At 39.9% G+C, this 24,865-nt stretch overlaps 1 long non-coding RNA gene across 1 annotated transcript; it reads left to right on the top strand.

Moving 5' to 3' along the window:
• The first annotated feature begins 21,251 nt into the window (after positions 1-21,251).
• Positions 21,252-24,748, top strand: LOC128634235 (uncharacterized). The gene is made up of 2 exons (XR_008397542.1): positions 21,252-23,059; positions 23,183-24,748. It is a non-coding gene; the product is annotated as an uncharacterized LOC128634235 (long non-coding RNA).
• The last annotated feature ends 117 nt before the right edge of the window (positions 24,749-24,865 follow it).

Raw genomic sequence — 24,865 nt, 5'->3', positions numbered from 1 at the left:
AACTATCAGGAACACCACAGAGGCTGCTGAGAGAGCTTCAAGAAGGCTCTGGAGGGTGATCAGCAATTTGGACACAGGCCAGGTCCAGGGAGTCTTAGGATTAAAGACCCGAAACACCCAGTGGCTCCAGGTTCCATCACTAATGTGTCCAAGAGCACATTGCAAGATGTATGAAAAAAACATGATAATATCAATAATAAAATTAATTCATTAATTCCATACAAATCAGAAAAGTTGACTGGACTAGAAAAAACATATTGGAAAATATTGGAGTTGAAATAAAATAACATCAATATTCATTCTTTCATTTCTCCAGTATACTGTGTTCGACAGCTAAAATAATAACTTTGTCAAGTAACGAAGAGGAAACATTAGCATTGTCTGTACACCAAAAAAAAGAGAACCTCTATGTTATGTTAGTATCAGGGTACTGGTATTGCACCTCCCCATAGTCCACCTCCTCTGTATTAAAGGTCATTTTAGATAGCAACTATAGAAAATATAGTAGTTTAAAAAAAACACCACCCTACTACACACTCGTCTCCTCATGCTGCAAGTGCACACTGGTTTTGGCCTAGTAGGGCGAGTAAGGGAAATTGAACACAGGTTATTGGGAAAAAAATAAAATGTAAAGCAAGGCAATGCTCCTAAGCATACCTCCAAAGTTGTAACAAAATGGCTTAAAGACAACAAAGTAAATCTACTCAAGTGGCCATCAAAAACACCCTGACCTGACTCCCAAAGAAAATTTGTGGACTGAAGTGAAAAAGCATGTCTGAGCAATGAGGCCGTCAAAACAGTTCTGTCCGGAGGAATGAGCACAAATTACAGCAAATCATGAGAAGCTTGTGGAAGGCTACTCGAAATTCAATCAATGAACAGGCAATACCACTAAACACTAACAAAGTGTATGTAATTACTGTAAACATTAAGCATAAGGGTTAATAATCTGTTATGTACATATGTTTATAGTTGAATCATTTTCAGACATGGGTTGGTAATTCTAGACAACATGGTCCAGGTTAATTGGGAAAGACTGGAAATACAGTAAGTGAAGAAAGGAAAAGTGAAGGGATTTACAGGAAGAGATGCATGAAACACCTCACACCTATGGTTAAATGATGGGTTGGTGGTTAAATGATGGACTGATGGATTTTATCTGTATTAAATGGTGTTTTTATGAAACATCATAATAAGCAGGGGAATGAGGTAGACTGGGAAAAGACTGGGACTAGACTGGGAGCCAGGGAAAAGTGAGTGGTAAGGATCTACACCTGTGCAGGATTTTGTAACAGGTGTTCTGTGTTTCAATGAGCAGGATAAAACAGACACATGAGAGGAAGAGGACAGTCGTGTGTCTAGATATGTGCATAGTGAAATAAAATTTCTGAAATGAGACAGAAATAGTGAAGGAAAATAAAGAGGTGATTTTTGAGCCTGCTTCCCATCTCCTCATTTTTGGTCCACCCGTATGCAGAGATTTTTACTTAGTGTACTGTGTTCATGTAATCATAGAGATTAAAGCTGTTTATTTTTTAAATCCACATTCATACCCAATCTTTTATAGAATTCACTGTAAACAGATTATGTTAAAACACACACACAGAGTTAGAAAACGCCATTAAAATGTAAGTAGCATTTATAATTTATTTCTTGCCATACCAGCATACCATAGAATATAAAAAATAAAATAAATGAGAAAACAAAACCAGCATGAATTCATAAAATGTATGTACACTAAATAAAACTCTCTGTATATTCAGTATTAGACCTATTAAGTAATGTTCTATATTTCTCAGTCCACCTTATTCCACTGCTTCTTACAATGTTTCATAAAAACACACACTGTAATGCACAGAAAATCCATCAGTGCATTATTTAACCATGCAGCCATTATATCCTTTTACTTTTCCTCTCTCCACTTATTGTATTTTATGACTGACAATTAACCTGAGCCATGCTGTCTAGAATGATCAAACGCTCTGGTAATTTCCAAACCAAACTAATGTTCTGCCTCTTTTGTTACAGTAGCACACCTTATACAGTAGCTTGTACTGATATTATAACTAGAACACCACCATGAGAGAATTACTATTAACTTTATGACTTTAGCAACACTACAGTTCAAAAGTTTGGAGTCACTCAGAAATTGCCTTGCTTTTGAATGAAAATCACAATTTTTAAAATAACATTGATCAGAAATACAGTCATTATTATAGCTGGATTTTTAAGGGAATATCTACGTAGGCATGGAAAGGCCCATTTTCACCAACCAGCAACTCCTGTGTTCCTGTGGCACATTGTGTTAGCTAATCTGACATTATCATGGTAAAAAGTTCATTCATCATTAGAAAACCCTTGTGCAAAGATGTTAGCACGGCTGAAAACCGTTGTGCTGTTTAAGAAAGCCATACAACTGGCCTTCTTTGGGCTACTTGAGAACCTGGAGCATCAGCATTTGGGGGTTTGATTACAGACACAAAATGGCCAGAAAGAAAGAGTTTTCTTCAGAAACTCATCAGTCTATTGTTGTTTTGAGAAATAAAGGCTGTTCCATGTCAGAAATAGACAAGAAATTGAATATATCTTACAAAGGTGTGTAGTAATCTCTTCACAGAACATGACATGAATGAAGTTGTTACTTCTATCATGCAGTTCCACTGCAGTGGCTTAGTAGGTGGCTTTGTACTCAACCTAATTGCATTAAAGGAATTAGATATCATTTTATATTAACAATATTTTCCCCTTGACATATTGAAGCCATGGATTTCTAATAATCTGACAATTATATGAGTGTACGATATTGACCCATAGAGTAGATACAAGTAAAAAGCAGATGCAGTTTGTCAACTTTGCTCATTTATTTATCATCAGTAACCACTTCATCCTGCTCAGGGTCAAGGAGGATCCAGAGTTTATCCAGGATTAATGGGCAAGAGGCAAGAATATATCTTACATCAGTCCATCACAGGAGACCACGGACACACACAGACACAGAATCACAGACTCATTCACACCCTGGGGCAAGATAGCATAGGAGATTCACCAACCAGTAGGTCTGTGTGAGGTGGGAGAAAACCTGGAGGAATCCTGCACAGACGCAGGGAGAAACTGCAGTTCCACATAAACAGTATCCTGAGCTCAGGATCGAATCAGGGAACATGGAGCTGTGAGGTAAACTGGTCTACATGAACCATACTCATACACAATATATGGTAAATCCACTTGGAGGAAGGAGTGGGGATGATTCATTCATTAATAATTATTAGGGCTGCAACTAACCATTATTTTCATAATCGATCAGTTGGCTGATTATTTTTTCGATTAATCGGATGGGGCGGGGCAAACTTTCAGTACCATTTCTTCTTATTTGAAATAAAATCCACAAACTGAGTGTTACTTCAGACTAAAACTTTACACAAGTGTTTGTCCAAAACAGAAAAGAACCCAATACAAACACACACACTCACACACACACTAGAGTATATATTATTAATTAGGACTGTAGTTTAATTCAGTGCTTTTTGTGCAGCCATGAAAATAATGCATAAATACTATAAAATAAATTATATAAAATTTTGTGTTTGAATTAGACATTACAGATCTTACTCGCGCTACACGCTGTATCAGCGCATCTACACCGCGCGTGACCAGCAACGCGGCCTCGTTAATAACACATCGCTTCCGTTATAATAAACAACAGAATTTACACTGCAAGCGCACAGATACAGCATATAATGACAATAAACTTAAATTAATCTAAACCTTTTAAGCAGCGTGCACCAGTTTCCCCTGCCCCTTACACACAGTGGATATGAACATAACTTTGTGCTTCGCGGTGTTTAATATAAAATGCTCCCTGCATTTCTGATTTTCTTCCTCAGTCACGTGATGATTTCTCCTCCATCTGATGGAGACTGACGTCATGTTGGGAATAGTAGGTAACGCTGACAGAGAGTAAACTGGAGAAAGTCAGTGTCGGTGACTCTGAGTGTTTGCTAATGCTAGTGTGCGTATGACGTCATGCGTCATCGTGACTCATACTACCGGTTAGTAAAAAAATCGCTAGTAATACATTTGAGATGATATTACCTTTCTAAAATCCACACAGTAGAGTATACAGACAGTAGAGTACACAGTGCATAGTGTAAGTGTACAGTACTTCATTTGGGACAGAACTTTAGTATTTACTCCCCGAAGCGTGTTTTCTGAACAGAAGTAATGTAAGGCAGACCATCTAATCCATAATGAGATTCATTACAACAATTTTCATTATCGATTATTATCCATTTTATCGATTAGTTGTTGCAGCTCTAGTGCAAATATATAAATATAAATGATTTGACTTTTTTTTGACCCAGTGTAAAATGTTAAAGAGCTATCTCTATATCTCTAGATATAACCATATATATCATGTTAGATGGTATGTTAGATGGTGGTATGCTGTGTTCAATAGGACTATGTGAGCACAAACAAACACTGAAATCTAAGAATGTTTTTTTTTTAACAGATAATTAGTAAAAATGTGTCCGCACAGGTCTGTTAGATCTTTAACATATAACAGGTAGTGCAATAATGGAAAAATGGTGTAAATGTAAACATAACACACTATGACTGAGTATTCAGCAAATTAGCTTATACCAAATATGATCATAGCAGTTATAGTGATAGCAGCCAGGTAAAGTGTATTTAAAGTGTATATAGTGACAATAAATTAGATACTATGTTTTTTTTTTTTTTATAAAATAGTACAGTGTAATTCAGTTGTTCTATTAGTGCAATTTCAACCAAATACAGTGAAGTGTAAAAGTTTGTACCCCCTTTTGGTTTCTTTTGGACAGAAGGGTGTTAAATGTCCTAAACACTACAAAATCTGACTGTAAGTAGAAGTTAATTTTATTATCAGACTCAGATATCCATGTTAATATTTTTAATGCTGCTCATTACTGTTAAATGACTTGAAAGAGTCAACACATCGGATGGTCATGGCAGGACCTTGATTTTGTGGTCAGTAAACCAATTGTGTGTTGATTTTGATGTATGTTTTGGATCACTGTCCTTCTGGAAGATCCAACCATGGCACATTTGAATCTTTCTGGCAGAGGCAGTCAGGTTTTTATTTAATATCTGTTGATATTTGGTAGAGTCCATGATGCCATGTATCCTAACAATATGTCCAGGTCCTCTGGCAGAAAAACAGCCCCAAAACATTAAAGATCCACCACCATAGTTAACTGTGTACATGAGGTACTTTTCCATATGGCTAGGGTGAAGTCAGCTAACATGGGCCACTTTTTGGAAAATGATTTATAATACCATCAAATAAGCTATCATGTCTCATCATCTCATCAAATCATGATCTCTAATGATATTTTTATAAATTAGCATGGGCCTCTTCAATATAAATTTCTTTTAAAAATATGAAAAAGTATAATTGTTTTAAAATTATGAGGGTTAGAGTATCGGCAAGAACCCTCTTGAGCCACAACACAATGTTCAGGCAAATTGGGCCGGCTGTTCAGTTAACATGGACCAATATAAAAAGATAACAGGTAATTTCGACTGAAACCATTTTAATTTTAACAGTAAATTGACACTATTGTGTTCAGTGTGCCATAGCAGCAACACCGTAAATATATTTCATTTAATAGAAAGCACATCTTCTCCACAGCTCTCGTGGTACAATGAGTTGCACTGACAGCAGCACACCCTAAATGTTCCCGCTGCATTGAATGCTGAAGGACTGTCGTGGTCTCTCCTTTCTCCCCAGCAGTAACCTCTACACAGGGTTTACCCACCTCCCCAACCACACGAGTAGAGTAAAACTAGTCTTGTAGGACAAATACATCACAATTCCACAGATGTGATGGAACATCTCTGATTGCAAGTTCCTCCAGCAGGACTTCATACCATTGAAACCACTTTCCTAACACACTACATTGCTGTATGGTTCAAGCTGCTTGGTTTGTTTCCTGCTCTCCAGGTCCTCCCTCAGTAGAGTAGAGGTTGATGGTAAACTAACTGGTTTCTCTTCCATTATTATTTGTAGTTCCTTAGTTAAATCTGTGACCATAGGCACTTCTACTGTTTGTTCTGCATGTTGTTTTAAGTTCCTTTCTCCCCTTTTTCCTTTAGGGCCAGCCTGTGTTGGGGTTAATGAAAGTCTGGCTTTCCCCTCTCTACCGAACCCCCTATTTTCCCTTACGGTCCCCACATAGGAACCCATAACAGGTTGCGTACTCGGTTTAAGAGGTGGAAACGATTCAGGGTCATTGAAGGATTCAGCCAATGGGGTGAGTGACTTTTTTGGCATTTCTGTTAACATTGATTTCAGGGTCTGTGCTGAACTCGCTGTGAATTTCTTTCTATATCTTGTTTTGCTCCAGGTTACTGCGCTGTTGAAAACCTGAATGTCCAATTCCCTTATTTCAGACAAAATGGTTGCTATTACTTCATCGTAGTGTTCTTTTAAGATCTCTATATTATTGTCCATCCACTGTGCTGTGTTTTGTTTGACCTTTTCCAGTGTTGACTGGTTTGGAGAAGGTTTAATGAAAGATGTGAATTTTGTGATCTGTCTGAACACACTTGGTGGATAAGGATTAGCCGGTGTTGTGGCCACCAGAATTTCTGAATGATGTAGAGCCTGTAAAAATTTGAAATATTTTGTCAGTGTTAAATCTACAGCAGTTTTTGATTTGAGACACCTTGAATTTGGTTTTCACTTACATTTGCAGGTTCCCTTATCAGTCCAGAGTCAGCCAAGACTTCAAATCTGTTGTGCAATACTACAGACATATTGTTAAAGTAAGTTCACTTTAAAAAGGAAGAAAGATGGAACAGCCTGTGCAAAGGGGAAGAATGAATAGGGGCAGAAAATCCTTTAAGATGAAATAGAATTCAGAAAGGAGAAACAGTCAAGGAAATTATTCAATCAACACAACACCAAATCAGAAACAAAACACATACCTGTGTATGTATAGGGAAAAATGTAGAAGTGATGCCATCTGGTGGATGAATCAAGGAATCATTCCTTTGATGGACATCTTGGAACGTGCATAAAATACGCCTTGTCATTCTTCACAGGACTGCAATTTTGAGGTCTGGGTGAGCTACTGGCATAAAATGGAGGAAGAACATCCCAACAGGAGAACAGGAAAACTTTCTTTGCAAAGTTGTATATATCCTTTTCTCTTCTTTGTTTTCAGTGGCCACACTCTTTGTAGACTTTACGTAGAAAAGGCTTGTACTTACTCCTTTCAGGGTTTGGTCATCGTTGTTGTTTGAGGTTTAGTAGAGCTCCTTTCCTCTCTGGATCCCATTAAAAAATTTCATTTATTTATTTTATTAAACATATTCCAGGGCTCCAGGCAAAAAAAGATCTTGGAGCCATTGGTTCCTAAACCCAAAATATTTATGTGCCAAATCAAATTTTCAGGAGCCAAAATAGTGATGTCATATGACATATGATGATATCATTGTTAAATGGCTACCTCACACTGCCTTTTCTTTCCCTTCTGTACTGTCTGCCTTTGTTTACTCTGCCTCCCATAGTTTACACAATGTATTCTTTACATACACAATATGTGCGATGTTCAGTACGTCATATAATAATAATAATAATGAGTCTTTATTGATCACATATACATTACAGCACAGTGAAATTCTTTTCTTTGCATATCCCAGGTTGTTAGGAAGTTGGGGTCAGAGCACAGGGTCAGCCATGATACAGCACCCCTGGAGTAGAGAGGGTTAAGGGCCTTGCTCAAGGGCCCAACAGTGGCAGTGACATACTGTATCACGGTGTGGTACGGTAGCTGCACCGCAGCAGACAGGGAGAGGCTTCAGAGAGTAGTAAGAGCAGCACAGAAGGTCATTGGCTGCCCTCTCCCCTCCCTGATGGATATTTACACTTCCCGTTGCCTCAGCAGAGGAAAAACCATCATTAAGGACAGCTCTCACCCTGGCTCTGATCTGTTCAATCTGTTGCCCTCAGGGAGACGTTACAGGTGCATCAAAACAAGGACTAATAGATTTAAGAATAGTTTCTTCCCGAAAGCTATTACCATTATAAACACATACATGTACTGAGTTCACAGCATATGTATATAGTGTCTCAAAACTGTGCATTTCATAGTACCTACCCCATCCGCCCCAATATCTTGTTTATCTTGTTTATTTATCTTGTTTATTTATCTGTTTATTTATCTGTTTATTCTTCTTGTTTATTGAATGTACGTTTGCACGGAACAAAAAGGAGTGGCTCTTAATTTCATTGTACATGTGTATAGTGACAATAAAAGGCATTCATTCATCCATTCATTCAACATTGGCAGGGCTGCCCCCATCTTGAATCATATTACCGTAAATACTTAAATGTGCAGTCATTTGTTTCTTTTTTTCACTTTTTTATTAATTTCCTGCTTATTCAGGCTCAGAGTCATGTAGGCTGCATTGAATTTTATTTTCAATTCCTCATCTCTTTTTCAGCGACTTTATCACTAGCACGTTGCACTGCTTTCACGATTGGGGTGGCACGAGGGGCAGACCTAGCAATGACACAATCCCTGGCGTTCTTATGTTTTTTTTACTGTCTCCATGCTTCTTTACGGTTTCTTTTTAAAAATGACTCGAACTGGTAATGAACTCTGTTTTACCAGCAATATCTTGTCCTGCTTTAGCACAAAAGGTGCAGTACATTTTCCCTTTGTCATAACGTAACCAGGCAAACTCTTGTAGCCAAGCTGATTTAAACTGTCTTGTTGGGACGAGAGCTGCAGAGACGGGAGAAGACTCAACTCGCTGCGCTTGGCTGTCATCATCTGTAAAAGATTGCACACCGATTGAAACGGGCTGGGATGACTCAAATGTCACTTGAGAACTTTCACTGGTCGAGTTGGTCTCAACATCGTGGGCATCTGATGTAGAGGAGGCAGGGTTTGGACAGGCAGGGAATGAGGAAAAAGTCTGATATTTTTCTTCTCAGCTGACTAACGTTAGTTAACTACGCAGTTAGCTAGCCAACATATAACGGATAAATTCACATTCTAACAAACTAAACCACATCAAACTAAATTAAACACCTTTAATAAAAAGACTCAGGCAGGGTTAGGTTAGGGGATGACTTAACCCAACACTCATTGGTGTGGGAGGTGGCACAGGCACAAAACCTTGTCCTTCATTCTGCATATATTTCTCTATATGTATTTAACATTCTATGAGAAAATATCAGCTGTATAAAAAAATGGAAAAGAAATTATATAATTTTTTAAATCTATATATTGTGTTAAAAACAAATTCTGCCACTTAAAAAAAAAGAATTTTCATGAATCTCATGAAAATGAATCAACGTAAATGAATCACATGAAAATGTATCACTTGAATATGAATCTCATGAAAATGAATCATACGTAAATGAATCACATGTAAATGAACCATATGAAAATGAATAAATAAATTAAAGACTTTAAAAAAAAATCTGTCTAAATGTAAGACGTTCTAGGTGTGGTTAACTACTGGGGGTTGGAGGATCAGTTTAGAGAACATTTTATTCCTTACATTTTATTCCTTCACTTTCATCTTTCACTACTTTTTTTATTTTACATTTTGTTCTGATTCTTTCCCCCTGAATGTCTGGCTAGAACTTTCTGGAACTGGGAGCTAATGCTAAATTTAATGTTCTGTTAGAAAAGACAGCTTGATGTGTGGTTTCATTAAATTCATTCAATTTAAATATCTTGTCCTTATAAGAAAAACTGCTGATTAAGCAATGCACTATACCATATTCATGAGAAAGTAGAATGTTGTATTTGTTATTTGACGTTTGTGTAAATTCAATACGTCGTTTTCAGCTAGTGATTAAAGAATTGGTTCATGAGTCATCTTTGTCAGATATGCTGGTGGCGCTTTCTGATTTTAGTCACTTAAACATTCAAAAGAGTTATCTGTGTGTGGAACAGTGTTGCATTGCACCCGCGAATACCTGCAACCTGGAATGGAAAATAAGATTTATTTTGTTCCAACACTTTTTTGTTGTTGTTGTTGTTGCTGTTGTTGTTGCTCCAAAACTGAAAAGTGTTTCAATGGAAGCAGAAGTAAGTGTAGCTTCTTAAATTGTGTAGTGTAACACAGTGTTTTTCAATCTTTTTTGAGCCATGGCACATTTTTTACATTGGAAAAATCTTGTGGCACACCACCAACCAAAAATGTTACAGAATGGCACTCTGTAGCCTAATACAGTATATATAATTACAATATAGTTTCTCAATTTATTTATACTCACTCAGTGTGAAACCTGGGCCTGTTTAGATGAACACAAAGCCGATATCCTGGCAGGAATTGAAGAAAGGCATACACAAAGCTCTTCTTCAACAGCTCTCAGTCTCTCTCTGTTTTTAGTTTTTATAGAAGTTAGGCTTGAAAAGCTCAGCTCACACACATATGTTGTGGAAAATTGGAGCAATGTCAAAACTTTGTTGGCCGGAATGGAGAATTCCTTGGCAGCAGTCAACCAAAAACTGTCCAAAGGAAGTTCAGCAAATCTTAGCTTTAAACCACGATCTTGTTTCAGTTCAGTTAGTTCCTCCTGCTCCTGTAAAGTCATGTCCTTTCCAACAGCAGTCAAGGCATTCAGTGGAGGCTGAAGAGAAATAAAATGACAACTTCTCCTCAAGAGATTTCAGATGTTTACCTATTACCTCGAACAGTGCAGCAGGGTGATCTTGCCGTTCCTCTGTGAGTGGGATCATCTCAAGGTTGGCACTTTGCACATGTTGTTGCCAGAGGTGCACCTTTAAATGGAATCCATTTATTTTATCTCATTTCGGCCTTGCATCCGTGTGTTCGGTTCATTCAGATGATGAAATATATCTGCCAGGTATGCCAGCTTTGCACACCACTCATCACTTGCAAACAGATTTGAGTAATCAGACCTCTTGTTTGTCAGAAACACTTTAAGTTCCTCCCGCAGCTCATACACACGGGCCAGCAACTTGTCACGCTACAACCATCGGACTTCCGCATGGAGCAATAAGGCTTTATGCTCCGCTCACATTTCCTCACACAAAGATGCAAATATACCTTTTCAAAGGTCGTGTCTTTACAAAGTTCCCTATGCGCACAACATCATCCACCACAGGAACTAGTTCTGCTGGTAAAGTCTTTGCAACGAAGGTGTCACGGTGCAGAAAACCGTGTGTAACAATAAGATCTGGGTTTCTTTCCTTCACTCTGCTAACGAAGCCTTAGGTGTGCCTGACCATGGCTGCAGCTCCATCAGTGCAAACACTTGTGCAATTTTCCCACGTAAGTCCTCCCTGGTCAAGATATTCCAATTTGACCCAAAAAAATTCCTTTCTTGTTGTTTTTTCTGGCAGTGCCTTACAAAATAGGAAGTTTTCTCTAATGGCATCTCCATCCACAAAACGCACATTGGCCAAGAGCTGAGAATTTCCTACTGATGCATATCTTTTCCAAAACATGGCTTTCGATGTCTGTAGACATGTCATCAATACGTCTGTCAATTGTGTTATCTGAGAGCAGGACTTTAGATATGTCTTTAACCGCGTCAGGGCCGAGCATCTCGTTGACAGTGTCTTTGCAGGCAGGTAGTATTAACGTCTCTGCCACAGTGTGGGACTTTTTTCATTTAGCTACAAGTTCAGCAACTAGCTTTGAGGGCTTTGTAATTTACCTTTGTGGTTTTTCTCATTAATGTTGCCTGTTTCGGTGTTTTCACGCAGGCAAACAAAATAGTCCATCGGCTTGTTTTGAAGCGACGGGTGTTTCGCTTGGAGATAGCGTTTAAGCTTGCTTGGCACTATGGCTCTATTGGACTGCTTCTCGCCACACACCAAGCATAATGGAGTCGGGGTCATCTCATCGCTGGTGAAAGTAAATCCTAACTTTTGCTGTATTGCCTCGAGCTCACCGTCTTTGCTTTCTTTTTACCACCACTCATACTAGGCCCTTCACCTGGGTCACAATCTTGTCCAGGGCCCAGTTCGGAGTTTGCATTTTTCCTTTTTAAAAACTTCTCCATCACTGCCACCACGACCTGTCGCATGCGTCACTAATTCTCTTGTCTCTAAGAAGGTAGGAGGCAATTACCTGCTGCCACCTGGACGAATATTACATTACTCTGCCAGTCACTATATTACAGCACAGACACTCAACAATGGCTTATTATTTGCAGATAATAATGAATAAATTTTAATAAAAAAGAATTTTAAGACTAAGTGAAATTGGACAATTTCTCACGGCACGCCTGACCATCTCTCACGACACACTAGTGTGCCACGGCACAGTGGTTGAAAAACACTGCTCTACGGTATGTAGACTGTATTACATGCGTGTTGAGCAGAGAGGAGATATTATAATATTATACAGGAATAAGGAAGACAGGATTCTCCTTTTCAAATCTGAAACCAAATTGCTGAAGCAGCACAATACTTCAGTAGTAGAATTCTCGCCTGCCATGCGGGAGGGCCGGGTTCAATTCCCGGCCAATGCCCAAGTGAATTTTGAAAGTTAAGCCTTCATCAAAAGAACATTACAAGCTTTATCATGCACAACTGAGTTTTGGAGACGTTTATGTTGCTTGAGCCTTCACCCAAAGCACTTCACAAGCCTTATCAATTCCGCCCAAAACTAGGGTAATGAACAAACTCCATGCTGCTGAAATATGGAAGAGGTTCTCCTTTAGAATTTTAAACCAAATTGCTGAGGCAGCACAATACTCAGCTTTAAAACACACTCTGCGAATTCCATGGATTTTTAACATTGGTGGTTCAGTGGTAGAATTCTCACCTGCCACACGGGGGCCAGTCACACATAAGTGTAGAGCGCTAAGTAGGCAATAGAAAGCGAGGAAAATCCAGGAGGCGGGTCGGACGAACCTAACGTAAAAACATCGGTTCAAATATTTATTATATTATCTGTTACATATTGTATCTATGTAATTTTTTAAAAGCGGCATTGTCAACATTTACTATTTCGATACTCTTTCAGTGTGTAAAATTAACTGTTAAAGAAGAATGTGAAATTAACAGTTTGTCAAAATTAAAATAAGTATCTAAATAATATATGCAGAGTGTGTTATAGTAAGTTATTGAAAATGTATTCCAAATAAGGAGTAAGATTTTAAAACATTTACAAATACAAGCTAGATAGAACATATTTACAAATACACAGGACAATTTTGTTTTGTTTTTTTAAATACAATGTTGTCTATACACAATTCCACAATGGTAGAGAGAGAGAGAGAGAGAGAGAGAGAGAGAGAGAGAGAGAGAGAGAGAGAGAGAGAGAGAGAATTGAATTGAATTTCAAAGGCCTTTTATTTACAAGCTTTTAAAAGCTACATTGACCTATTTCAGTCCCTCAGAGTCATTGCAAATGACCTTAAGAGAAAATAAGTCAATTAAGTTTATATACATATAAATATATATATAAAAAGATAAATAAATAGATAATTAAAATACTTCTCCTTCCAGTTGCCTTCAAAACCCCCAAAGGAGTGAAGAATATAAAATAAGCAACCAAGTATCAACCAGTATGCATACAGTCTTCTAAAAGTTGAAGAAATCTCACTTTTTCTTCTAAAACCACACATAATGCCCCTTCCAGACACCAGATATTTTCAAATGCTACAAGGTCTTTCATCTCTTGGTGAAACTTAAAATCGATTAGTATCCTAGATTTTAAGAGAATCGCAAAAACCACTAAAACGCTGTCCCCTGAATTTGATTCAATTTTGTTTCTCCTGATGACATATATGGCCATCTTTGCCTGCCCTATGATAAAATTTATCAACTGACACTTAAACCTTTTTTTTGAGAGTATTTAAAACCAAAAATAAAAGTTTCGATTGTAAAACTCTCATTAAAATGGCCAAGCAGTCTCTGTAAAACAGTAAAAAGAGGCTTCAATCTCACACAGTGCATAAACATGTGAAAAACAGATTCTCTCACGGCACAGAAAGGACCTTCGTAACTCACATCAGGGTTTAAAACACAGATAAAAGAATTAACAGCCACTGCACCGTGTAAAATCCTCCACTGTAAATCCCCACACTTTTTTGTTAATGGTGACTTGTACAAAGCTCTCCATTGTGGCTTTACATGTTCCTTTATTTGTAGAACAGACCGCCAAGGTGTGTCGACTCTTTTGTCCAGAAACTTTTTATTTAGGGATAGTACCCACATTTTATACAGTTCTTTCCCAGATGGTACCTTGGGACCCACAAAACTTAGTTTTTCAGATTTAAAAAACACACCTGAGCACTCATGTACATTCGCCGAGACACTAAAATCTGGTAAGGGATCTTGGTCATTGGGACTAATTAGCCCTCCGGAATATTCCTCCAGCATTTTCAAGACCTCTTCAGTCAACAGGGACCTCCATTCCACAAGGAACTGCGTGACTACACGGACTGACCTCATCTTTATGTGCCCAGCAACTGCCACCGCGTTCCCAAAACCCGGTCCTGCTACGGTCAGTAGGTCACCCAGAGTGATGACTCCAGCCCTGCGGAACCCCTCCGTGAGCGCAGGAAACGGCTTCCTCTGAGAGACATCAAAAATGGAACCCTTTATAATCAGCTCCTGCAGCAGCCAGTAGAGAGAACTTGAGCATTGTACTCTCTGCACTGTTAAAAGTCCCCACACTTTAAAAACATTTCGGTAAAAAACAGGAAGTTTCCTGATGTCCATCTTTTTCGGGTCCATCCAGAAAAGAGGTTTATGTAAATCCAGCCCTTTAAGTGTCCGTAAAATGGCACATGCTACAGCCTTCCAGTTTGCATTTACAGGTCCATGTAGCAGCCTTTGCACAAAACGTAACCGAAAGGCTGCAGTCCTGCTCTGCAGGTGTACCAGTCCATGTCCCCCTTCATCCTTGGGGAGAAACAGAACACTCTGTGGAATCCAGTGTAGATTGTCCCAGAAAAAATTAACTAAAATTGACTGGATTTTAGATAAAACATGTATTGGAGGATCGATGCACGCAAGCCTATGCCAAAGGGATGATGCTACCAGGTTGTTAATTATAAGTACACGCCCCCTAAAGGACACTTTTTTAACTAAAAAATTCCACTTCTCCAACCGACCCTTTACCTTCTCGACAGTCCCTTCAAAGTTTTTCCCCATAAACCCTTCATCTCCTAAAAACACCCCCAAATACTTAAAACCACCTCTACACCATAGTAAGCGGTCTGGGAGGTTTGGGATGCCGCCTAACCATCCCCCGATTGAAAATGTCGCACTTTTCTCCCACTTTACCTTGGCAGAAGAAACAGTTCTAAAATCGTCAGTGATCTTCTGCATCGTATCAACATCCCTCTGGCTGCCAACAAGTATCGCCACATCATCAGCGTATGCTGATAGTTTAAAAACACCCTCACACCTTGGAATTGTTATACCTTGCAGTTCTGTTCTCAGTTTTGCTAAAAGAGGTTAAATTGCCAGGGAATACAACATGCCTGATAACGGGCATCCTTGTCTTATTCCCCTATGAACTTTAAAAGGAGCACACAAGTCACCATTAACCTTCAGTATGCTTTCACTGTCACGGTACAGAACTCTTATTTTTTCGATAAAATCCGAATTAAAACCAAAAGCAGACAAAACGTTCCATAAGTAGGTATGCTCAACCCTGTCGAAAGCCTTTTCCTGGTCAATTAAAATCAAACCACATTCCAAATTAAAAATCCTTCCGACCTCTACAACATCCCTAATGAACGAAATGTTATCGTGAATAAATCGACCCGGCACACAGTAGGTCTGGTCCGGATGGATCACCTCTTCCATGACTTTACTAAGTCGGTTTGCCAATACCTTGGAGAGCAGTCGGTATTCTACACAGAGAACTGAGACAGGTCTCCATGATTTTATGTCGTGTAGATCTCCTTTCTTAGACAACAGAGTCAATACTGCTCTGAGACAACTGAGTGGCAGCCGCCCCGTGACTAAACTGTCACCCAGTACCTCCAGTAGGTCTGCACCCATTTCAGGCCAAAAGGACTTATAAAATTCAGCCGGTAGACCATCGATCCCTGGTGCCTTGCCACTCTCCATACCCTGGAGGGCTCGTAGCAGTTCCTCTAGGGTCAACGCCCCTCCGAGGTCTGCATGTGCTTCCTCTGACACCTGAGGGAGATCTTCCAAGAAGACGTTATCATAGGCCTGCTCAACGGAGATTTCACTCATGTACAGTTCCTTGTAGAACCCGACTGCTCTCTTTCGAATTTCTCTATGGTCTACTAAAAGTGTCCTATCATCAGAAAACAGGCCATGTATCATCTTATTTTGACCATTCTTTTTTTTCCAAATTAAAAAAGAATTTTGATGGTGCATCCATGCACTCCACATTCTGAAATCGCGACCTGACCAGAGCTCCTTGTGCGGTAACGTCTAGCAATTTGGTCAATAAATTCTTCTTTGTCCTTAAATTTTCTATGCATACCTGCCGTCCTGTGTTTTTCATTGGCTCCATTAGCGCCATTATTTCATCTTCCAAGGATTTCATACGTAGAGTTGTGTCTCTCGTGACACTGGAGGTATACTGTTGACACAGCTGTTTAATTTGCGTTTTGGCAAAATCCCACCACTGTTGCACAGATTTAAAAGAATGCTTTGTTGTTCTAAAATCACTCCAAAAATACTTAAACACATCCTTAAAATGACCGTCTTGCAATAAACTGGTGTTAAAATGCCAATACGCACTCTTATGCTTGAGTTTACTTAAAAACACAGTAGACAGAACCATACAATGGTCCGTAAATCCTACCGGTATAATTGCACAACTTCTAAAAGCACTTAACTGGTGTTTAAAACCATAAAATTTATCCAATCTGGCCATAGAGAGCATATTATTATAGGAGTGCACCCAGGTATATTGTTTCTGCATGTGGTGGAAATTTCTCCAAATGTCCACAAGGTCACAGGAATTCATTAATTCGACTAGCCTTCTACGTGATGGCATATGGGGCTCTACATGATTCCTGTCCATATCCAGCTCTGTACAGTTAAAATCCCCCCCTAGAATCAAAAAATCATCAGAGTCACAATTTTTTAGGACATTATCTAGGTTTCGTAAAAATACCATTCTGTCAATGGCCGTGGTCGGGGCATAAACACAAACAAAAACGACCCACCTATTCTCATACTGAGCTCTAACCTTTAACAGTCGACCCTTTATGATTTCATCAACTTGATAAGAACAGGGGATAAAATTATTGGAAAATAAAATAGCTACTCCCCCACTGGTAGATGTCTTATGACTTAAAACGGATAACCCTTTAAATTCCCTGGCCCAGTCCGCAGCATTATTAGCGTCTGTGTGGGTTTCCTGAGCAAAGATTACATCAATTTTCTTTTGGTTCACCGTTTCAAACAACAAAAATCTTTTATTTATTTCCCTTGCTCCATTTAAATTCAACGAAGCAACTCGAAACTCACTCATAAAAATGATGAAAACTAATAGATTTACATACATGATGTCTAGGATTGACTGTCACTATCATTATTGTCCCGCATAACATTGACTTTTGTAAGGATTTTTTTTAGACGGTACCCCTCCTGATCAGTGAAACCCCCTTCTGACATAAACCCACGTGTTTTTCTAATGAACTGTTCCACATCTGGGAAAAACTCGTCTATCCTTACATTCCTAGCATGCTTAGTCTTTCTCAGAAACACCTTGATGTCGTCCACGCTATATTCATGGCTCGAAAAGCCACTTAGATTTACACTACATGTTATACTGCAGTCGGAGGCTTCACTCTCACTCTCTACCTCCCCAGAATTCAGCTCCTCTACGCCATCTTTCCTCTTAGCCTGTGCATGAGGGCGATTTCTCCGTCTCTTTCTCTGGGGCACCTTGAACACATTTTCTTCCGTCTCCATATGAGAGCTATCATCCGCAACTTCATCACCAAGGGACGGATCCACACTATCTAGTGACACCGTACTATCCTGTGTATCCTTATCACATAACTCAGGCTCACCCTCAGCCTTCTCTTCTTCACCTGGTTGAACATTGATACCCTGGTGAGAGGGGCCAGCTTCAGGTGCCTCCACCTGAGAGGGTACTGCTGTTCCCTCTCCCAGTGTGTGGGCCCCATCCACCCCAACACCCTCTCCAACAGTAATTTCGTTACCAGCAGCTACGTTAGCATTATCACTATTTTCGGGATTTACCCGTTTTTCTGGACAGGCCCTCACCAGATGACCAGATAAACCACACCCAAAACACTTCATTGTAGTAGTAGTGGCATAAATTACATAATTAAAATCCTCCACCTTTACATTGAATGTCAGCTCCAGCTCATTATTATCCTTCAGGACCATGTACACAAATCGTCTAAAAGACACGATATGTTTTACACGAGGGGATTTGCTTGTAATTGCAATCCTCTTGATCTGGGAGACCAGTTTACCATAGCGGGATAGAGCTTGGGACAGAACCTCGTCCTTAATAAAAGGAGGAACATTCGACAGGATTATTTTTTTTGACGGGGTTGACAAAGGAAGCACTAAGTGGAACACATCATCAATCACAACTCCACTGTCCACCATGTCGTTTGCCAACTCCACCGTTTTCAGAAACAGCACAACAGCACTATTCATCCGGGCCGCAGACAGAATGTTGTCGTATCCTACACTCTCCCCCACGGCCAGACTAACCTCCTCAACGCTGGCGGTAGTGGCTACTTTAATAGCATGCCGCCGCGTGAGAGACTCATATTTCCCGGTACCTGGGACAGCCATGTTTCCCAAAACACCACGGAAACAGCCGACCAGGCCAGCGAGAAGCACACACAAACACACACACACACACGCGCGCGCGCGCACACAACAAACAGTAGTAAATTGAACTCTCTCAGAAACCAAAGACCTGAAGGAAAACGTATTTCTTAAGAAAAAATAGATAGAAAAAAGAGAACTTGGAGCAGCGGCCTCGGCCACGCTCCGCACACACTCACTCACTTCCGCTCCGACTCCGCCCACTCACTCAGTCCATGCGCACACGAGAGAGAGAGAGACAGAGAGAGACGGTAGCGTGTCTGACTCCAGATCAGAAGGTTGCGTGTTCAAATCATGTCGGGGTCATTCAATGCACTGGGGTGAGATCTACCATTTGATCTTGAAAATCTCCCTTAATGTCCAGGGAAGGGAAACCAGCCAGGTTATGCCTTTAAAGGGCTCGTGCCTTGTCCTCTGAAAGAGCTCTTGCCCAGATGTCAGACACTAGTCGCAACAGTCACAGCCCACCACCTGTCTCCGAGTTCCAATGCGTCTTGGTCGCCACGCCGATGAACAAGTATGCCTTGCACCATGATGCGCTATAGACTTCGAGCTGGGACCTCGTGGCGCAACGGTAGTGCGTCTGACTCCAGATCAGAAGGTTCAAAGCACATCGGGGTCATTCAATGTGCTCTTTTTCACACAGACCCATGATTTTCTGCGCAGTCTAATAAGGATGCTGTTATATGGACTCCAATCTCTATGATGACCACCCATGTCTTTGTCAACTTCATGCTAAAAGGTAACAAAGCTTAGGTAGCAACACTCTCACCTAGTAACCATTAGTAACTTGACAACCTGCTGAATGTTTACCCTTAGTTTGCCCATTTTGCTTGCTGAACAAAACATGCTGGAAAGAGGCACCTTAGATGGTTTCACTGGACCTCTCAGAGGAGAGAGGTTACACAGGTTACACAGAGGTTCTCACAGACATAAATGGTGCTCAGCCCTTGGCTTGGAAAGGGCCCATCCCATCTGGTTCTCATGGCTTTCTACAAACTATTAACACAGCTCAGCACCACTATTCAAGGATACAAAACAACAGGGTTCAACCACGGCTCTGTCCTTCATACTTCTTTACCCACTGACTGCCTGCAGTCTGAGACATACAAAGAGACAAGGTTCTTGTGAAACCTGTAAAATGGTGACGTTAACCAAGAGAATGTTGAACTTTGGTCCTATCTATTATGTTGGCCAGTTTCTAAGTTGAGATCAACTTAACCCCAGTGCTTTCTGTTTAACGACCTTGTTCGTATTTTTGTTTACAACTAGCACACTTTTGACCAGCATGTCGCTTGGAAATCGTTACCAGCATAACTCTTATTCGTAAGGCTCACTCTGGAGGCTTGTCTTGGTTCAAGGAATGCCTTCGTGTCATGGTATGAGAACAAGTAGAATAGCATCAGCATTTTTAGTTAAACTTGGCTTTTCTGCACAAGGAGACCAAAATTTCTAACAAACACGTTAATTCCACACCACAAACTGACGTGTAATCTTGGCTCTGTATGCCTCTCAAAAAGCAGGTTTACGCCACCTTTGCCACTGATTGCCCATCGTCTGACACGTATAATGACGCAAAGGCCTCGTACAAATGGTAAATGTGTGAAGTTACCCAGAAGAAGGCTGAACCATGGTTCTATCGCATAGGCAGTTGAGTCCCTGAGTTGCGCTTCAGGTATAAGTTGTCCACGCTTCACTCTCACGCACTGGGGTGAGATCTACCATTTGATCTTGAAAATCTCCCTTAATGTCCAGGGAAGGGAAACCAGGCAGGTTATCCCTTTAAAGGGCTCGTGCCTTGTCCTCTGAAAGAGCTCTTGCCCAGATGTCAGACACTAGTCGCAACAGTCACAGCCCACCACCTGTCTCCGGGTTCCAATGTGTCTTGATCGCCACGCCGATGAACAAGTATGCCTTGCACCATGATGCGCTATAGGCTTCGAGCTGGGACCTCGTGGCGCAACGGAAGTGCGTCTGACTCCAGATCAGAAGGTTCAAATCACGTCGGGGTCATTCAATGTGCTCTTTTTCACACAGACCCATGATTTTCTGCGCAGTCTAATAAGGATGCTGTTATATGGACTCCAATCTCTATGATGACCACCCATGTCTTTGTCAACTTCATGCTAAAAGGTAACAAAGCTTAGGTAGCAACACTCTCACCTAGTAACCATTAGTAACTTGACAACCTGCTGAATGTTTACCCTTAGTTTGCCCATTTTGCTTGCTGAACAAAACATGCTGGAAAGAGGCACCTTAGATGGTTTCACTGGTCCTCTCAGAAGATATGGAGGGTACTACAACACCCAAACAGGGACTTGAACCCTGGACCCTCAGATTAAAAGTCTGATGCTATATATATATATATATATATATATATATATATATATATATATATATATATATATATATATATATATATATATATATATATCATTAGTAAAAGTGCAGTACATTTTCATGGTACGGTCAGTACTGTTTATTTTTGTAATAAAGTGAACTTAATTTTTCCACTGAGTGTTATATTTTCATTCAGTAGTAATCGGTTATGAGTAGGTGCTACCCGACTTGGTTATCGGCATCTGTAAGATCCACTGTCGATCAGCCTTTAAAATAGATTAATGTGTATGACATGATCTTCTTTAATTAATAACGAAATGCGCTTGTTGACAACTTGCTGTGGTGTAAGGGGAATAAAACACTTCAGAATGTGCAGTTCTACCTTAGGGTGATAACGGTCACTCCACTTCATTGGATCGTTGACTGTTTTCCTATAACCGTATGTTTATTCCTTACATAAATTAAACACAAAGCATGTAGGGGTTCTACATGCATGTAGTATTTGTACAATCAATAACCTATTAGAGTAATACATTGTGGTATATAAACTGAACTTTGTGTTTGATGTGTCTGCAGTGCCCAAAGCCCGTGGTGGTGGCAGTGCATGGCGTTTGTGTGGAAGCAGGTCTGTTGGGAGTGTTAAGTACCATCATCTCATACACTCACCACAACTCTGGGAAGTTCCATCCATATTGTTTGCTGTCACTTTTCCTGCAAAGCTTTAACCATCAGAGAGTTATCTTTTACTGGGGCTTTTAGCTGCAGGAGACTGAATTACTAAGTTTTTTTTTTTGTGGATCTGATTTCTTCTTTCGCAGGAGTGGATCTAATCACAGCCTGTGATATTCGTCTGTGCACACAGGATGCCTGGTTTCAGGTGAAGGTATGAGGAACATTAACTTGCCATACATTGCTTGCTTACATGTTTACACCAAGATCTGTAAACAAGCTATTTTTGTCCATATGATCATATATAGAGATAGTAAGTGATGAGAAGATAAGAATGGGCTGATTGTTCTGACTCGTACAAGCCCCTATGAAAGAGTTGACCACAAGGGGGCACACTCTGAACAATTATTTACATTTGCAGTTTGTTGAAGATTAAATAAACCACAGTGAGCATCAGATGTCGGTTTTAATACAAAGTTTTATGATGAACTATTTTATGATATTACCATCTTGTCATTTATCAAAGAAGAGCTACAAAACCTGAAATTTGTTCATTTTTAGACAGAAAAATTCTGCAGTGTAGCTGTTCTAGTGGGCTTTCCCACTGGATGTTTAGTCCAACACAGAGCAGTTTGCATGAAAAGTTGGTAATGTGACCGTCGTAATGTGGACTGGGAAGTGCACTGCGGTACCGAACCCGAGACTACCTGTAGAAGGTGGTCCGAGTTCAGTTACAATGGAACTGTGAATGTGAATTGTCCCATGAATGTGAACGTAACTTGTATCCGGGTCTGCACTTTTTCAGGAAGTAGAGTAACCTGTGCTGAAGGCCTGTTGTGGTGATGACGTGTCATGACATGTTTTGGCCCAAATCTGCAGTGACTTTGAAAAAGTGGAAGCTCCTCTGAATATTGTGGAGTTTCTTGATTTTGCGTTAATTTCTGTGATCACAAAAAGGTGAAATTCTGGACTGACACATGGAAGATATGGAATGATAACAGAAGAATGTGACTTTGGGTTGTACCATGTATTTTTTTCATGTAGCTTTATTATTTAGTATAAATGAAGGCAAGTGTGTGTTCTGTTCTTCATCTCTGCAGTCGTGTGTTCCCTGATAGTCCATGATTGCTGGAGCTCTGGAAATAGCAGGTGAGATTTCAGGCCGGAGTCGCGTCGCTGTCCAAGGAACCAAAATCAACCTCCTCTACTCCTGAGACCACAGTGTGACTGAGAGCCTAGACTACATGGTAAGAACCTGCTTAAGACATGAAAAGCATTTTTAGCCTCAAGGTAGACCCATGCACACACAGTATGGCCACAAACACAAAGTAGAGCGGTCGAAATCTGAGATATCTCCTCTGCGTCTCCAGGCTACTTGGAACATGAACATGTTGCAGACACAGGATCTTATGAAGTCAGCGCAGGCAGCCCTGGAAAAGAAGAGTCCGAAAGACGTGCCCTTCTCCAAGCTTTAAAGGAGAAGATCCAGGGCTGTTGAAGCTGCGGTGGAACTGAGACATCATCATCCACATATCTTCAGTTCTTCTTGCTAAGTCTGTTTCTTTTTAGTCTTTTTATTTTTAGACTGGTCAAAAGACTGATTAGTGGAAGTGAAATGATAGATGAACTTTTATTTACTTGCTTTATTATTTGCAGGTGCCTTGTACAGTAAGACAGGGTAACTAATACTCAAAAGCTTTTTTTGTGTGTTAACATGTACAGTAGATGGACATATTTTTTCTGGTGCTGTGACTGCAGAATGTAGTGCAGTTAACACATAAAATTTCCTTGGATGCTCACTTTTAACTCTAGGAGGTCACAGTTTGCCCAGACATCTTTTTTTAAATCCGTCAATCCGTCACCCACACGTCATTCTGGGGGACGAAGAGGAGGAAGCTGGACAGATAAATTTATTTATTTATTTATCATTGCTGTGTTTCCTTAATCGAGTGCAGAAAGAAGAAAAACAACACAACTGATTTAAAATAAAAATATAGAAAATAATCTAATGTAAGATTCTGATCCGGTTTGCTTTCAGCAGGAAGGCTGTCCTCTTTCCTGTTGCTCTTTCTCTTCTATTAGTCCATTTGTCCAGTCTGAATCGGTTTTGATTCGTTTCGAGACGATTCGGAGTCGAATAATTTTCTAGTGAGAGTCGCACACTTCCAAACGAACTAGACTGAGATGAGTATTTGATTCTCACTAGAAAGTGATTCGACTCTGAATAAACTCAAAATGAATCAGTCAAACTGATTCAGACTCTATAAAAGGACTATGAGATGTGATTAAGATATATATTCCAATGTTTTGCTTTACAATTCCATTGTGTGTGTGTGTGTGTGTGTGTGTGTGTGTGTGTGTGTGTGTGCGCGCGCACGTGTGTTTTTCAGGAGAACGAGAAACTCGGACACAACAGTACATCCTGACCATTGGTACTGTGTACACATCAACATACACACACGTCTCCATGCTGGACATCTCAGGAGCTTTCACACAGTGCTAGGAATATCCCGGGACAGAGAAACGCACCTTCTAAGTGAGCGAGTTTAGCGTCAACCGGTGAAATTTGCTGTAGCGTGAACACTTCGCCTCTGTGAGCTTCACTCTCCGTAGGGTTCACTGTAATTAGACATAAAATGTACATAGTTTATTTTTCATGCATTTAGGATTTAATGTTTTTTTTTTTTTTACTCTTCGAGGAACAGAAATGATCTTTCGAGGCAGCTTCTTCATCACTACCTGCTCCGTTTGACTCAAAAATGTAACGACCGGTTTCAAAAAGTCACGATGTCTTCAGTTCATGAGATTTTACTGTTGAATTTAAACAGGAAATGTGAAATATTTTTTCCCTTTGTTTCCTCTACTGTCTTTTTGCTGTGATCTTGAACACAGTTGTAATTTTTTTTTTTTAAATAATAAAAAAAATGATAATTCTAGTTCTCTCACTTTCCTTGTCCTAATTGTCCTGTATCTGTTAAATCCGTTTCATCTCTGGTCTTTCTGTCTGTATGAACACTTGTAGAAATGACTTCTAGTCCATATTTTTAAAAATG

Source organism: Ictalurus punctatus, chromosome 12 (assembly GCF_001660625.3).
Source record: "Ictalurus punctatus breed USDA103 chromosome 12, Coco_2.0, whole genome shotgun sequence".
Classification (NCBI taxonomy): domain Eukaryota; kingdom Metazoa; phylum Chordata; class Actinopteri; order Siluriformes; family Ictaluridae; genus Ictalurus; species Ictalurus punctatus.
The sequence above is the reverse complement of the archived record's forward strand: the minus strand, read 5'-3'. Positions and strand labels throughout refer to the sequence as shown.